This window comes from Rhinolophus hipposideros, assembly GCF_964194185.1.
Source record: "Rhinolophus hipposideros genome assembly, chromosome: 13".
NCBI lineage: Eukaryota > Metazoa > Chordata > Mammalia > Chiroptera > Rhinolophidae > Rhinolophus > Rhinolophus hipposideros.
The window spans coordinates 48778941-48784940 of record NC_138059.1 but is presented as its reverse complement, the minus strand read 5'-3'; positions in this window follow the sequence as shown (position 1 = coordinate 48784940).

The window sequence follows — 6000 nt, the reverse complement described above, 5'->3', positions numbered from 1 at the left end:
AGATTCTGCACCAAAATCTTGATTAAAAACAGTCTTCCTGAATGTCAGGAAAATAGGGAAAAAATGGCTGCGTGAGGTGAGCCTCTGCAGCTCTCCCCTGGAATTTACAACGAATCGGACAACAATAATTCCACAAAGGACTCCCTGCACAGCAGACAGGCAAGACGAAGAGGCCCACTACTGAATTCACCTCCAGGTGGGTGAATCACGCAAGTGGGGGAGGAGGGAGAGGAGAAGTGCGGAGACAGAGCCGCGCGGGCGCCGGACGCAGACGTAGCTCAGTGCTCAGAGCTCGCGGCTCCCTGAACTACCAAAGCTGTGGCAGAGGGAAGGATTCAAACTGCTAGGGCTCCGCTTATGGCCCACATGGCTGAGGGGGCAGCATATAACACGGCTGAACCCAACGCTCATGGCAGACACCTCGGAGCAAAGACTGAGGGAAGAGGGCTGAAATCAATGGTTTAAGCCCTCACTGCTGAGCGGAGAACGGACGCCTTAGGCACGGAGACTAGCTGCCCCCTCCCTACCTCCCAGAGCTCACCCCGCCCCCACCTGCCCGGTGCTAGAAGCGAAAAAGTAGCAGTGTCAGATCAAAGGACAGAATATTTGCTGCTCTGAGAACTGTGGACTGCAGACACAGATTCCCAGCTCAACTAGTCAACTAGCTAGTTGAGATTTCCAGCTCAACTAGCTCAGCAAAGGGGAGGGAGCTGTCGAAGCAGGACTGGCTATGGTGGTGGTCCCTGCCATTGCTCTGAGCCACCTCTCAAAACTCACCCCGCCCCTAACCCCACCTATATGGGCGGATCCCTGCAGGAGTAAACAGAACTGCTGAAACATAAGGGCTCTGAATCTAATGCAGAAACAGCTTTGGAACTTCAAAAGCTCTTCGCATACCTATCAACCTGTTGCAGAAGCCACTCCTGTAGATGTCTAGGAAGAGAAATAGTAAATCAGTGATTGCCATGAATAACCAAAGCAACAAGATAGCTCAGAAAGAAAGTGAAAAGTTTCCAGAAAAGGAACTTAGAGATATGGAAATATGTGATTTAAATGACAGTGAATTCAAGATTGCAATTCTGAAAAAACTGAACAAGATGCAAGAAAACACAGAAAGGCAGTTTAATGAACTCAGAAACACAATCAAAGAACACCAGGAGCATTTTACAAAAGAGATTGAAATTTTGAAAAAGAACCAAAGAATTTCTGGAGATTAAACTCAATAGAAGAAACTAACAATAAAATATCCAGCTTAGGTAGTAGAGTTGACCAGATGGAGGAAAGAATCAGTGACATCGAAGATAGGAACCTGGAATTTACACAGAGGGAAGAAGAAAGAGACTTGAGACTTAAAAGAAATGAAAGAACTCTACAAGAACTTTCTGACTCCATCAGAAAGAGCAATATAAGAATAATGGGCATACCAGAAGGAGAAGAAAGAGGGAAGGGAACAGAGAATATATTCAAACAAATCGTCGATGAGAACTTCCCAAACTTGTGGAAAGAACTGGATCCCCGAATCCAAGAGCAAATAGAACACCTAATTACTTCAATCCCAACAGGTTTTCACCTAGGCACATTGTATTGAAGCTGTCTAAAATCAATGACAAAGAAAGAATCCTCAAGGCAGCCAGGGAAAAGAAGACGGTAACTTACAAAGGAAAACCCATTAGATTATCATCAGATTTTTCAGCAGAAACTCTACAAGCCAGGAGGGAATTGAACCAAATATTCAAACTATTGAAAGACAGAAATTATGAGCCAAGCATAATATATACAGCAAAGATCTCCTTTAGATATGAAGGAGGAATAAAGACCTTTCCAGACATCCAGTAGCTGAGGGAATTTTCTAATACACGACCTGCACTACAAGAAATGCTAAAGGAGGCTATTAGACCAGCATCCTCAGGGACAACTTGTGGCAACCAAAACATAAAAAGGGGGAGAGTAAAGGCCTGAACTGGAATATGGGAATAGAGAAAGTAAGCGTGCTGAAGAAACTGGAATACTCTAAATATCAAACTTTCTTTTACATAAACTTAAGGGTAACCACTCAAAAAAAAACATCCAGAACTGAAATATGTACTGTAATAAAAGAAGAAATAGAGGGAAACATCATAGAATACCACCACACAGAAATAATAGACAACAACAAAAAGGCAAAGAAACAATGGAGACACAGCATTACCAGAAAACTAGATAGAATGACAGGAAATCCTCACATATCAATAATCACCCTAAATGTAAATGGACTGAACTCACCAATAAAGAGAAACAGACTAGCAGATTGGATCAAAAAACTAAACCCAACCATATGCAATCTACAAGAGACACATCACAACTACAAGGACAAGCATAGACTCAAAGTGAAAGGGTAGAAATTGACACTCCAAGCAAATGGTACCCAGAGAAAATCAGGTGAAGCCATAATGATTTCCGATGAAACAGACTTCAGGGTGAAAAAGATAACAAGAGACAAAGATGGACATTTCATATTGGTAAAGGGGACTATGCAACAAGAAGACATAACAGTCATCAATATGTATGCCCCCAATCAGGGAGCATCGAAATTACCAAGCAACTACTAACAGAATTAAAGGGAGAAATTGACCAAAACACAATTATACTAGGGGACTTAAATACATCATTGACAGCTATGGATAGATCATCCAAACAGAAGATAAATAACAAAATAGCAGCCCTAAATGACACATTAGATGAAATGGACATAATTGACGTACATAGAGCACTTCATTCTAAAACATCAGACTATACATTCTTTTCTAGTGTACATGGAATATTCTCAAGGATAGACCATATATTGGGACATAACATCAGCCTCAGCAAATTTAAGAAGATTGAAATCATACCAAGCATATTCTCTGATCACAAGGCTTTGAAATTGGTATTAACTGCAAAAAGAAAGCAGGATAAAACACAAATGCATGGAGATTAAACAACATACTTTTAAAGAACGACTGGGTCAAAGAAGAAATTAGAGGAGAGATCAAAATATACATAGAAACAGCACTGTTGGTGGGATTGCAGATTAGTGCAGCCACTATGGAAAATAGTATGGAGGGATCTCAGGAATCTGAAGATAGAACTACCCTATGATCCAGTAATTCCACTCCTAGGCATCTACCCGGAGAAATCCAAAACTCCAATTCAAAAATCTGTATGCACTCCTATGTTTATTGCAGCACTTTACACAATAGCCAAGATATGGAAACAACCAAAATGCCCATCGGTCAATGACTGAATTAAGAAGCTGTGGTACATTTATACAATGGAGTATTACGCAGCCATAAAGAAAAAAGAAATCTTATCATTTGCAACAAAATGGATGGATCTAGAGAACATTATGTTAAGTGAAATAAGTCAGAAAGAGAAAGACAAGTACCATATGATCTCACTTATATGCGGAATCTAAAGAAAAGCATATGTGTATGAACTAATCAGAAACAGTTTTGGAGACACAAAAAACCGAGAGTTGTTAGATGGGCGGGGCGGAGGGGGTTGGGAATGGAGGGAATGGTGAAGGGATTGAGGGGCGCCTGGTGATCACAGGATGGCCTCAGGGTTTTTTGAGAATTACTTTAGGGAACTTATTCAATAGTGTTTGGGGATTTCGTTGGGTGTCCGATGGACATGTGTCCTGTTTGGGAGAGCACCTCTGGGATGCTGTGGATGCCTGGTCATGGCATTGTACACCAGAGGCTGGACATTAATGAATGCCAACTATAATTTTATGTGTATAATGTGATGGCTTGGTGTGAGGTCGGGGTGGTGGTGGATGGGGGGAGGGGGGTTCACGGTGTGAGGGATGTAAAAATAAAATAAAATACAATAAAATAAATGTGATATAGAAAAAAAAAGAAGTGGTACGTATATACAATGGAATATTACTTTGCCACAAAAAATGAAATCTTACCATTTGTGACAACAAGGATGGACCTACAAGGTATTATGCTAAGTGAAATAAGTCAAACAGAGAAAGACAAATATATGATTTCACTTCTATGTGGAATCAAAAGAACAAAATAAATGAACAAACAAAACAGAAACAGACTCCTAGATACAGAGAACAAACTAATGGTTACCAGATAGGGTGGAGAGATTAAGAAGGACAAATTGGTAGTTACAAAATAGTCATAGGGATGTAAAATAATATTGTAATAACTATGTATAGTGCTGGGTGGCTACTAGACTAATCAGGGCAGATAACTGCATAAATTATATAAATGTTTAACCACTATGTTGTACATATGAAACTAATATAAAACTATATTGAATGTCAATTGTAATTGAAAATAAATTTTTAAAATCCCCCCCCCCAAAAAAAAAAGAAACATAGAAACAAATGACAATGAAAATACATCCTACCAAAATTTTGGGGATGCCGCGAAAGCAGTTTTAAGAGGAAAATTTATATAATTACAAGCCTATCTCAAGAAACAAGAAAAATCCCAAATAAATAACCTCATGTTACACCTTAAAGAACTAGAAAAATAAGAACAAGCGAAACCCAAGGTCAGCAGAAGAAAGGAGATAACAAAAATCAGAGCAGAACTAAATGAAATAGAGAACAAAACGACAATAGAAAAAATTAATGTGACAAAGAGCTGGTTCTTTCAAAAGATTAACAAAATTGACAAACCCTTGGCTAGACTCACTAAGATAAAAAGAGAGAATACATTAATTAACAAAATCAGAAATGAAAAAGGGAAAGTTACCACGGACACCACAGAAATACAAAGGATTATCCAAGAATACTATAAAGGACTATATGCCACCAAACTCAATAACTTAGACGAAATGGACAAGTTCTTAGAAACACAAAGCCTTCCAAGGCTGAATCATGAAGAACTGGAAAATCTGAACAGGCTGATCACCAGTATCGAAATTGAATCCGTCATCAAAAACCTTCCCAAAAGAAAAAGTCCTGGACCAGATGGCTTCACTAGTGAATTCTACCAAACCTTCAAAGAGGATCTAATCCCAATCCTGCTCAAACTCTTCCAAAAAATTGAAGAAGAGTCAGTACTCCCTAACTCATTTTATGAGGCTAACATTACCCTGATACCAAAACCTGGTAAGGACAACACAAAAAAAGAAAACTACAGACCAATATCTCTGATGAATACAGATGCTAAAACATAAACAAAATTGTAGCAAATCGAATACAACAATGCATTAAAAAGATTATTCATCACGACCAAGTGGGGTTCATCCCCGGGGCACAAGGATGGTTCAACATTCGCAAATCCATCAATGTGATACATCACATAAACAAAATAAAGGAAAAAATCATATGATTCTATCAATTGATGCAGAAAAAGCATTTGATAAGATACAACATCCATTTATGATTAAAACACTTACTAAAATTGGTATAGAAGGAAAATACCTCAACATAATAAAGGCCATATATGACAAGCCCTCAGCTAATCTCACAATTAATGGTGAAAAGCTGAAGCCATTTGCTGTACGTTCATATAAACGACAAGGTTGTCCCCTATCACCTCTACTTTTCAACATAGTTTTGGAAGTCCTTGCCAGAGCAATCAAGCAAGAGAAAGAAATAAAAGGCATCCAAATTGGGAATGAAGAAGTTAAATTATCCCTCTTTGCAGATGACATGATGCTATATACAGCAAACCACCAAAAAGCTATTAGAAACAATCAATGATTACAGTAAAGTTGCTGGCTACAAAATCAACGTACAAAAGTCCATTGCTTTCCTATATACCAACAATGAAATCTCAGAAAAAAAGATAGAAAAAACAATTCCTTTTGCAATTGCAGCAAAAAGAATAAAATACCTAGGAATTAACTTAACCAAGGTTGTGAAGGATTTATATGCTGAAAACTATAAGACATTTTTGAAAGAAATTGAAGAAGACAAAAAGAAAAGACATTCCGTGATCATGGATTGGAAAAATCAACATAGTTAAAATGGCCATATTACCCAAAGGCATATACAGATTTAATGCAATC